The sequence below is a fragment of the Dendrobates tinctorius genome, unplaced genomic scaffold (assembly GCF_039654945.1).
Source record: "Dendrobates tinctorius isolate UK_male_01 unplaced genomic scaffold, ASM3965494v1 ptg000019l, whole genome shotgun sequence".
NCBI classification, from domain to species: domain Eukaryota; kingdom Metazoa; phylum Chordata; class Amphibia; order Anura; family Dendrobatidae; genus Dendrobates; species Dendrobates tinctorius.
The window spans coordinates 52,727,038-52,739,755 of NW_027361687.1; positions in this window are offsets into that span (position 1 = coordinate 52,727,038).

Consider the following 12,718-nt stretch of genomic DNA (forward strand, 5'->3'; position numbering starts at 1 on the left):
TTTATCTTGAATCAGCCAAGTGCTTGAATCCTAGACAGGCTAGGTGGCCCTTGTTTTTCACGTGTTTTAATTTTGTTGTCTCCTTTCTTCCGGGCACTAAGAATATTAAGGCGGACGCCCTTTCTAGGAGTTTCTTTGCAGATTCTCTTCATGTGACCGAGCCTACTGCCATTCTAAATGAGGGTGTAGTTCTTTCCGCCATCTCACCCAATTTGAGACGTGCCCTGGAGGAATTTCAGGAGGACAAACCTGAACGATGCCCTATGGGAAAATTGTATGTCTCTGACCAGTGGAGGAGAAGAGTAACGTCTGAAATTCATTGCTCCGCTTTAGCTGGTCATCCAGGTATTTTTGGGACCAGAGATTTGGTGAGTCGGTCTTTTTGGTGGCCTGCCTTATCTCGTGATGTCAGGAATTTTGTGCAGTCCTGTGGGACTTGTTCTTGGTCCAAGCCCTGTTCTCGTTCTAGTGGTTTGTGATGCCCCTGCCGTTGCCCAGGAGGCCATGGACCCATATATCAATGGATTTTATTTCTGATCTCCCTGTGTCACCCCTGCCATGCCTGTCATGCCTCTTTGCCCCCAGTGCCGGGTCCCTGCGGGCACCCTGGAGGTTTCTCATGTCTTATGCTGCAAGATCCCTGGAGCAGTGTGCACATGCACCTCGTGACTGTTGTGCTGCAAGATGCCTGGAGCAGTGTGCATGCGCACCTCACCTCGTGGCTGCATGCCGTGGCTTAGTGACCAGCTGTCTCTGCTCTGCCTGCGGCAATCCTCTGTGTTTCTGGAGCCCCTGATCATGTGACCTTTCCTATATTCCAGCACTGTCTGACCCAGCTAACCTCTGTTTCTGGAGCCCCTGCTCATGTGACCTTCTCTATGGTCCAGCCCAGTCTGATCTAGCAATGCTCTCTATGATCCTGGAGGAACTGAACCGGAAGTCCCCTCCTGGTCCTGACCCGGAAGTGCAGGTGCTAATGCCCTATATCAGACCACCCCTTCCTATGGTCGGAGCCTGATTACATTGTTGCTTCCCTGCATGGCTGCTTGGTCTGCTCGGTCGCTCCCCGTATACTGTGCCCCTGCACTCTGCCCTGTCGTGCGTCTCTGCACACGCTCTGTGCTTGTATTTTTCCTTGTGTCCTGTGCCATGTCTTGTGTTGTCCTTTGTGCCATGTTTTGTCTCTGTCATGCTTTGACTTGTAGTCCTTCTTGTGTTCTCTGCCTTGCCTGTTTTGCCATGTCTTGCTTTTGCTATGCTTTGACTTGTAGTCCTTCCTGTGTTCTCTGCCTTTGCCTGCTTTGCCATGTCTTGCCTTTGCTCTCCTGGTGCTCTGTTGTGCCTCCTGGCACACACACGATTCCTGCTCCAACCTATGGTGCTTCTCAAGCACATTTCCAGGCTAGTCTCAAGGTTTTTCCTTGACCCAGCTCTGGGCTTCGGCTTACGCACCGCTGCTAGCTCTGTATTCTGCCTTGCTTTGTGGTGCCTCCTGGCACACTCTTCTTTCCTGTACTCTCTCTGACCCCCGCTCTGTGCTTCTGCCTAGGTTCCGCTACTTGCTTTGTCTTTACCTTGCCCTGTCTGGTTTTCTCTTCCCCTTGTCCTGTTGTTTCAGTACCGACCTGATGGTCACCTCACAGGACAGTGTCATGTGTCAGTCTTGTTGTTTTAGTTACCGGCCTTCGGGTCTTGTCACACAGGACAGGCATACGTGACAGATTGCCCCTTGCCTGCCTCTTGTGCCTTAGTCGTGCCGCTTGCTTGTGTCTCAGCCATGTGCACTGGCCAGTGAGGCGTGTCTCCTGCCTTGAACCCTGGCGTGGCTCCTAGAACGCACCCTGCCTTGAACTCTGGCGTGTCTCCTAGCACGCATCCTCTCATGAACTCTGGCGTGTCTCCTAGCACGCATCCTCTCATGAACTCTGGCGTGTCTCCTAGCAGGCCTCCTGCCTTGAAACCCTGGTGTGTCTCCTAGCACGTACCCTGCCTTGGACCCTGGTATGTTTTCTAGCACGTGTTATGCCTTGAACATTTGGCGTGCCCCTGCATGCACTTTGCTGTTTTTCACTGTTTATGCCTTGCACCTGATTAAAGCTTGAAACCACGTTTATTGAAGAAACCCAGTGACCTTGCTTTATGTTTTGCATCCTGCTCATTCCTGTTGTTAGACTCACTAGTGTCCCCCTGAGCCGGCCGTCTGGTCCCAGCAGTCGTGGTGGCTCACCCCCTTGGTCTTGCCCCTGACACTCCCTGTATAGGGGGTGGTTCCTCACAAGGTCAGCTCGCCCTTGGTGGGTGGGTGCCACGACCCAGAGGGTCCACTCAAAAAATTGGCTCAGCAGAAGCTGAGTCCGTCACACCCTGTCTCTCAGTGAATGACTGTTATCTGGGTGATCTGTGATAGATTTTCTAAGATGGTGCATCCTGTACCACTTCCAAAGTTGCCATCTTCGTGGATGAGGGTTTGGTGACCCCTCCTCAAGGGGAGGGTACTGTTGTGAATTCTCTTGATCTATCTTCTGAGTCGGGGGCTCCCTCTGGTGGTTACTACGTGTAGTGGAGCTGGCCGGGTTGAGAGAAGTCTGCCACCTGACGACGATGATTGGAAATCAGGGGTTACTGACCGGGAGGATATAAGTGAGCAGGCTTCCCTCAGTTGCTGCTGGTGATTAGTTTCTTCCTGTGCATTTTGAGGTCTACTGTCTCCTGCCTGATCCTGCATTTTTCAGTTTAGTTGTTCTTTTGCTAATCCTTTGCATCTGATCTGGTTTTGCCTCTTTCTGCTTTGCTGTGAGGGTTCAGCGTGCTCCCTGCTGGGGCAGTGCTGGACCCTGCTCCATATGTTACAGCTTGTGTCAGTTTGTTCAGTCCCCTGTTATATTAGTCTCTATTGCTTTGCTGCCAGTTCACACCAGTATGTGATTGCAGACAGTATCTTTACTTTCCTATCCTATCCAGACAGTTTGAGCTCCATCACTTGCTCAGTCTATTTTCTGCCTGCGTTTGTGCCTCATCTTGTCTCACCGACATTATATGTTTGGGGGCTATCTATTTCTTTGGGTTCTACTCCGGGGCAGTTTAGATTTCACCTTGCTTTAAGCTTAGTTAGTTCTCCGGCTGTGCTGAGGCGTCTAGGGCATCGTAGGTGTTAGGAACGGCGGAACGCACTAAATAAAAATAAATAATAAAGTGTGTTCGCCGCTCGGGGTCCACATTGCAGTAGGTGTTACACTGCTGCTAGGTAATGACAGAGGAGCAATATGGCAGTATGATGCGCACGGGTTCAACTTCACCCGGAGTGCGCAGAGCAGGCTCTGTTCACACACAGAAGTGCCGCATCAAAACCATACAAAATCCTGAACCTGTTAGAGACACAGGCCTCAGATAAATGCACACACGGTATCTGGTCACAGGAGCAGGATCCAAGACAGAGGAGCTGCGTCCCTCTAGACCTACCATGTGTGCGACGTCGCTTCTGCGAACGCCAAGAAGGGCTGCAACTGCAGCGCGGCGTAGGACACTGCCGCTCGACGACAAAGCCAGAAAGCAAGCGCAATGCCGGACGCTAGAGTAGCGGTGCGGTGTGCACAGTGGCTTAAGACTTGCCACTGACTGGCGCTGACTGCTAAACTAATTCCCTATCCACATGCATAATATCAGAGGGAAGGGGTTTAATAATGAGTCAGTCACCAGAACCATACATCCATCACCATTCACGGTCTTGCGTGCTTTTTATATCCGTGCGGGACCTTCCAGATCTCCGAGATGGACCAATGAGATCTGGAGCAGGACCAGGGCAAATGACTCCCGATCTCCAATGGGAGATCGTCTCGTGAGCATGCCCCCGTGAGCGCAGCTGATCGCGCTAGACGTACTATTCCGTTCTTGGGACTTAGGTCCCAGGTCACATGGACGGAATAGTACGTCTAATGTAGCAAAGGGGTTAAACGACACTTTTTATGGATATCTTTGAGAAATGGCTTTCTTCTTGCTACTCTTCCATAAAGGCCAGATTTGTGCAGTGTACGACTGATTGTTGTCCTATGGACAGACTGTCCCATCTCAGCTGTAGATCTCGGCAGTTCATCCAGAGTGATCATGGGCCTCTTGGCTGCATCTCTGATCAGTCTTCTCCTTGTTTGAGATGAAAGTTTAGAGGAATGGCCGGGTCTTGGTAGATTTGCTGTGGTATGATACTCCTTCCATTTCAATATGATCGCTTGCACAGTGCTCCTTGGGATGTTTAAAGTTTTGGAAATCATTTTGTATCGAAATCCGGCTTTAAACTTCTCCACAACAGTATCACGGACCTGCCTGTTATGTTCCTTGGTCTTTATGATGCTCTCTGTGCATCAAACAGAACCCTGAGACTATCACAGAGCAGGTGGATTTATACGGAGACTTGTGTCAGGAACACCGCACTACACTCGCTCACTGAGCCAGTGCGCATTTCCTGAGTACAAAAAAAGTGCTCAAAGATACCTGTGGAGCAGGGCAGCAGCGGTGACAATGCATGCTTCAAACTAGCAGGACCTGAAGCATGTGACTGCTGGGGGCGTGGCCTTAGCGCCACAGAGCTAGGAGCTGCAGGGAAACTCCTAGAAAGGTAACTACGGGACAAGTTACCAAGGGGCATAGACAGGGGCGGAAACCAGATCAAGACGGGGTCAATGCACGAGATAGCAGGACAGTACCAAAGGGTTAGATAGAGCGGATAGTCAGGACGTAGCAATAGATCAGAAAACCAGAACGGGCAATAGACGATACAATAGGGGCAAACGGTAGCGGAGTAACAATAGCCAAGCCAGGAGGTCAGAACCAGAGAAGACAATAGTACCTAAAACGTGAGGTGGAATTCAGAGTGAGGGGACAGGCCGGGTCATACACGGGAATCAAACAAGCAATGCAGTACACGCACACCAGGGGGGTCGGTCAGACACACAGCCAGAATAACAGTATAGCTGACAGAGAATAAAGTGAGAATAAATACCCCTCCCAGATCCAAAGAGAGGCCGGCAAAAGTTAACCCTCTGAGAACAGGACATTAACCATGTCCTAACCATGACAGTACCCCCCTCTTAATGGGGGGCCACTGGACCCCCAGGTTTCTTAGGGTATCTGGCATGAAAAGCCCACACCAGTCAATCAGCGTGCACCGAACCGGCCGGAACCCACGACCGATCCTCAACGGAATATCCCTTCCAATGGATAAGGTACTGAAGTCTCCGGCGCACCCACCGTGAATCAATGATGTGCCCTACCTCGTACTCCAGTTGACCCTCTACCAACACTGGTGGAGCCACAGATGAGGGATCTTCTCTAACTGTCCCCACAGGTTTTAATAGGGACCTGTGGAAGACATTAGAGATTTTGAAGGAGGTGGGCAACTGTAATCTGTATGCCACTGGGTTGATCACCTATACAATCTTGTATGGGCCAATAAATTTGGGGCCCAACTTCATAGAGGGTATTTTAAGTTTGATATTATGGGTGGACAACCAGACTTTTTCCTCCCACTGTCAATGCAGGAACCACCCCCCTCCTCCTGTCTGCAAAATGTTTGAACTTCTTCTGGGCTTTGGAGATGTTCCCCTGCACCTCCTTCCATGGGTAATACCTCACACCAGTCTTCCTGTCTGAAGGAGGCCAGGCATCTCAGAATCTGCTCCAATGACTGGTTGGTGCGTTCAGTTTGTCCGTTGGATTCCGGGTGATAGGCAGAGGAGAATGACAACGTGACCCTCAACTTCATACAAAATGCTCTCCAAAACCTGGCCACAAATTGCACACCCCTGTCCGACACCACGTTCACAGGCACTCCATGCAGTCGAACAATGTGCTGTATAAACAAGCGGACCAAGGTTTCAGCAGATGGTAATGCAGGTAATGGCACAAAGTGGGCTTGCTTAGAAAATCTGTCAACCACTACCCATACCACTGAGTTGCCCTTGGAAGGTGGAAGATTAGTGATAAAGTCCATACCAGGTGTGTCCATGGTTTATCTGGAATTGGCAAAATCACCAATTCCCCGGCCGGCCGGACCTGAGAGCTTTTAGAGCGCTGTATAGAGTTGAGCGATACCGTCCGATACTTCAAAGTATCGGATCGGAATGGATCGGCCGATCTTAAAAAAAAGTATCGGTATCGCCGATTCCGATACCGGAAGTCCCATTCAAGTCTATGGGACTTCCGGTATCGGAATAAGAAAAATCCTGTTTTTCCCTTGTACAGCCTCTCTGGGGTCTGTACGGGCCTTTCGGGGGGCTGTGCTGGCCTGCCAGGGGGTCTGTGCAGGCTCCGGTGGTCTGTGCCGGCCTGCCGGGGGGCTGTGCCGGCCTGCCAGGGGGGCTGTGCAGGCTCCGGTGGGCTGTGCCGGCCTGCCGGGGGGCTGTGCCGGCCTGCCGGGGGGCTGTGCAGGCTCCGGGGGGCTGTGCCGGCCTGCCGGGGGGCTGTGCAGGCTTCGGGGGTCTGTGCAGGCATCGTCCGATGGGACTACAAGTCCCATCGGGCGATGCCTGCTACCATGACAGTGATTGACACATTAGCCAATGATGGGACAGTAGTAGTCCCATCATCTGGCTAATGTGTTGAATGTAAAAAAAAAAAAAAAAAAAAAATTACATGCTACATACATACAACATGCATACTACATACATGCTACATTCATACTACATACTACATACATGCTACATTCATACTACATATATACTACATGCAACATACATACTACATATATACTACATGCAACATACATACTACATATATACTACATGCATGCAACATGCATACTACATATATACTACATGCAACATACATACTACATATATACTACATGCAACATACATACTACATATATACTACATGCATGCAACATGCATACTACATATATACTACATGCATGCAACATGCATACTACATATATACTACATGCATGCTACATACATACTACATACATACTACATATATGCTACATACATACTACATGCATGCTACATACATACTACATGCATGCTACATACATACTGCATGCTACATACATACTACATGCTACATACATACTACATATATGCTACATACATACTACATATATACTACATGCATGCTACATACATACTGCATGCTACATACATACTACATGCTACATACATACCACATATATACTACATACATACTACATATATACTACATGCATGCTACATACATACTACATACATACTACATATATGCTACATACATACTACATGCATGCTACATACATACTGCATGCTACATACATACTACATACTACATACATACTACATATATGCTACATACATACTACATATATACTACATGCATGCTACATACATACTGCATGCTACATACATACTACATGCTACATACATACTACATATATACTACATACATACTACATATATACTACATGCATGCTACATACATACTACATGCTACATACATACTACATATATACTACATGCATGCTACATACATACTGCATGCTACATGCATGCTACATACTACATACATACTACATGCTACATATATACCACATATATACTACATACATACTACATACAATACATTCATACAATACATACATAGACATACAGTACATATAACATAGAGTAACATACTTACCAATACTTGTCACATTGTTCCCCGAAGCCATTGTCTTTTACGGAATAAATATTAACATAACAAACCACAAAAATACTCACCCACGATCCGAAGCAGTCCACGAGTGTGTCCCACGACGATCTTGGGTAGAGAACTGCAGCATCAGCTGTTGCTGCCGTTCTCTACGGGCTGCAGGAATCCAATGACGGAAGGTAGGTATCCTTCCGCACTGTATTCCTCCGCCACTTAAAAAAAAAAAAAGTCCCTAGTCTCACTTTATGCCATTGCTGTGTGGGAAATTCCCACGCAGCAATGGCATAAAGTGAGACTAGGGACTTTTTTTTTTTTAAGTGGCAGAGGAATACAGTGCGGAAGGATACCTACCTTCCGTCATTGGATTCCTGCAGCCCGTAGAGAACAGCAGCATCAGCTGATGCTGCAGTTCTCTACCCAAGATCGTCGTGGGACACACTCGTGGACTGCTTCGGATCGCGGGTGAGTATTTTTGTGGTTTGTTATGTTAATATTTATTCCGTAAAAGACAATGGCTTCGGGGAACAATGTGACAAGTATTGGTAAGTATGTTACTCTATGTTATATGTACTGTATGTCTATGTATGTATTGTATGAATGTATTGTATGTAGTATGTATGTAGTATATATGTGGTATGTATGTAGCATGTAGTATGTATGTAGTATGTATGTAGCATGCATGTAGCATGCAGTATGTATGTAGCATGCATGTAGTATATATGTAGTATGTATGTAGCATGTAGTATGTATGTAGCATGCATGTAGTATATATGTAGTATGTATGTAGCATGTAGTATGTATGTAGTATGTATGTAGTATGTATGTGGTATGTATGTAGCATGTAGCATGCATGTAGTATGTATGTAGTATATATGTGGTATGTATGTAGCATGTAGTATGTATGTAGCATGCAGTATGTATGTAGCATGCATGTAGTATATATGTAGTATGTATGTAGCATATATGTAGTATGTATGTAGCATGTAGTATGTATGTAGCATGCAGTATGTATGTAGCATGCATGTAGTATATATGTAGTATGTATGTAGCATATATGTAGTATGTATGTAATATATATGTAGTATGTATGTAGCATGTAGTATGTATGTAGTATGTATGTAGTATATATGTAGTATGTATGTAGCATGTAGTATGTATGTAGCATGCATGTAGTATGTATGTAGTATATATGTGGTATGTATGTAGCATGTAGTATGTATGTAGCATGCAGTATGTATGTAGCATGCATGTAGTATATATGTAGTATGTAGCATATATGTAGTATGTATGTAGCATGTAGTATGTATGTAGCATGCAGTATGTATGTAGCATGCATGTAGCATATACACTCACTGGCCACTTTATTAGGTACACCATGCTAGTAACGGGTTGGACCCCCTTTTGCCTTCAGAACTGCCTCAATTCTTCATGGCAGAGATTCAACAAGGTGCTGGAAGCATTCCTCAGAGATTTTGGACCATATTGACATGATGGCATCACACAGTTGGCGCAGATTTGTCGGCTGCACATCCCTGATGCGAATCTCCCGTTCCACCACATCCCAAAGATGCTCTATTGGATTGAGATCTGGTGACTGAGGAGGCCATTTGAGTACAGTGAACTCATTGTCATGTTCAAGAAACCAATCTGAGATGATTCGAGCTTTATGACATGGCGCATTATCCTGCTGAAAGTAGCCATCAGATGTTGGGTACATTGTGGTCATAAAGGGATGGACATGGTCAGCAACAATACTCAGGTAGGCTGTGGCGTTGCAACGATGCTCAATTGGTACCAAGGGGCCCAAAGAGTGCCAAGAAAAAATTCCCCACACCATGACACCACCACCACCAGCCTGAACCGTTGATACAAGGCTGGATGGATCCATGCTTTCATGTTGTTTACGCCAAATTCTGACCCTACCATCCGAATGTCGCAGCAGAAATCGAGACTCATCAGACCAGGCAACGTTTTTCCAATCTTCTACTGTCCAATTTCGATGAGCTTGTGCAAATTGTAGCCTCAGTTTCCTGTTCTTAGCTGAGAGGAGTGGTACCCAGTGTGGTCTTCTGCTGCTGTAGCCCATCTGCCTCAAAGTTCGACGCACTGTGCGTTCAGAGATGCTCTTCTGCCTACCTTGGTTGTAACGGGTGGCAATTTGAGTCACTGTTGCCTTTCTATCAGCTCGAACCAGTATGCCCATTCTCCTCTGACCTCTGGCATCAACAAGGCATTTCCGGCCACAGAACTGCCGCTCACTGGATTTTTTTTCTTTTTCGGACCATTCTCTGTAAACCCTAGAGATGGTTGTGCGTGAAAATCCCAGTAGATCAGCAGTTTCTGAAATACTCAGACCAGCCCTTCTGGCACCAACAATCATGCCACGTTCAAAGGCACTCAAATCACCTTTCTTCCCCATACTGATGCTCGGTTTGTACTGCAGGAGATTGTCTTGACCATGTCTACATGCCTAAATGCACTGAGTTGCCGCCATGTGATTGGCTGATTAGAAATTAAGTCTTAACACACAGTTGGACAGGTGTACCTAATAAAGTGGCCAGTGAGTGTATGTAGTATGTATGTAGTATATATGTAGTATGTATGTAGCATGTAGTATGTATGTAGTATGTATGTAGTATGTATGTAGTATGTATGTAGCATGTAGTATGTATGTAGCATGCATGTAGTATGTATGTAGTATTTTTTTTTTTTTTTTTAACATTTAACACATTAGCCGGATGATGGGACTACTACTGTCCCATCATTGGCTAATGTGTCAATCACTGTCATGGTAGCAGGCATCGCCAGATGGGACTTGTAGTCCCATCGGACGATACTTGCACAGACCCCCGGACATCAGCACAGCCCCCCGGCAGGCCGGCACAGCCCCCCGGCAGGCCGGCACAGACCCCCACAGGGTGCACAGACCACCGGCAGGCCGGCACAGCCCCCCGGCAGGCCGGTACAGACCCCCACAGGGTGCACAGACCACCGGCAGGCCGGCACAGCCCCCCGGCAGGCCGGTACAGACCCCCACAGGGTGCACAGACCACAGCCCCCCGGCAGGCCGGTACAGACCCCGGGCAGTCCACATAGCCCCCCGGCAGGCCGGCACAGCCCCCCGGCAGGCCGGCAGAGACCCCCGGAAGGCCCGAAATGACGGCGCATCATGATGCGCACACACCGCGCATCATGATGACGTCAGGCTGTCAATCAACTTTGAACTTCCGATTCCGATGCCGACTTCCGATATTGAAAAAATATCGGAAGTCGGTATCGGAATTCCGATACAGCAAGTATCGGCCGATACCCGATACTTGCGGTATCGGAATGCTCAACACTAGCGCTGTATAGTACAAGTTATTTTTACATGGTTTCAATCAGTTTAATATACACTGAGATGAGTAAACTTAAAGGTCACTGAAACTTACTTAAGATAAAGGAATGTAAATTACTGGTCATTTGTTTATCCATCAACAAAGGACCATTGATATTCAAGGCAACTACCGTAATTAGATTGGGTGTGTTAACTTTCCCCATGGATGTTATCTTGTACTCCAAAGCCCCTCCTCCAGCTTGCTGTATTTCTGCCATGTGGCACACATGAGGCCCCCTCTAGCTTCCTGTATTATATACTGGTTAAAACAAGTATTGAGGGGATGTGTTTATAGCCAATGGACAATAGCCTTGTGACATCATTCCCCACATGGTGGGGCTGGACACACCTTTTAGCTGGACATTTAAAAGAACTAGGACACATGTACTCACTCTCTCTTGGCTCATGGTGGATGACTGGTCGACGTCTATCTGAATAATGTAACGTATGAATAATGCTTGTTTCTGATTAATGCATTTGTATTTATAGTTTTATATTGTTTATTATTTACTCTTATCATTTATTAAGTAAATCAATTTAGTAAATTCAATTCTTGTGTGAGCATTTTCTTATTCATTACAATCCATTGGAACCCTTACAATACAAGCGCGCGCACACCCCACATGTATTCACAAACCTTTTTATATCAGTACCCATAGAGGGCCACCAAAAACCCCTAGCTACTGCCCCCCGGGTAGCTGCAACACCAGGGTGTGCACTTAACACAGAGTCATGAAATTCTTGAAGGAGTGTGGGATGGAATTGTTCGGGTACAAACAATTTACCTGGGGGTTTATTCCTGGGAGCTTGTGCTTCCAGAATCTCTCTCTGTCACTCAGAGGAGATTTCGGCTACAACCACTCACCCGGTTGAAGAATGGAGGAAGGAGGTTCTGGAGGGGACACAAAATCAAAACTTCGGGATAAGGCATCCGCCTTTACATTTTTAGACCCTGGTCGGAACGTGATGGTAAAATGAAATCGAGAAAAAAAAAAGTGCCCGCCGAGCCTGTCTGGGGGTCAATCTCTTAGCAGACTCGATATAGGCCAGGTTTTTATGATCAGTGATGACCGTAATGGGATGAGCGGCCCCCTACAAAAAATGCCTCCATTCTTCGAAGGCCAATTTAACTGCTAACAATTCCGTTACCGACATCATAGTTTCTCTCGGCCAAAGAGAACTTCTTAGAGAAAAAAGCACAGGGTTTGAGGTTAGTCAGGGTATAGGGGCCCTGTGACAATACTGCCCCCACCTCTGAAGCGTCGTCCTTGACAATAAAAGGTCTTGACAAATTGGGTGTACCAACACAGGGGCTGTAGTAAAACACTTCTTTAATGCCAGGAAGGAATTTTTTGCAGCCACGGACCAATTTTTTACATCTGCCCCTTTAAGAGTGAGGTCCGTCAAGGGTTTCACCACCTGCGAGAACCCTTTAATGAACTTCCTATAATAATTAGCGAAGCCCAGAAATCGCTGCAACCCCTTCAGGTCATGAGGCTGCACCCAATCTGTAATGGTTTGAACCTTCCCTGGATCCATGCGGAATCCCTCCCCGGATACAATTACACCCAGAAAAGATAGTTCTTGCATAAAAAAAGAGCACTTCTCCAGCTTAGCATACAATCAATGAGAGGATTGTGGCGTTGCAACCAGGGCATTCCCAATACCAGTCCTGCAGACAGAGTATTC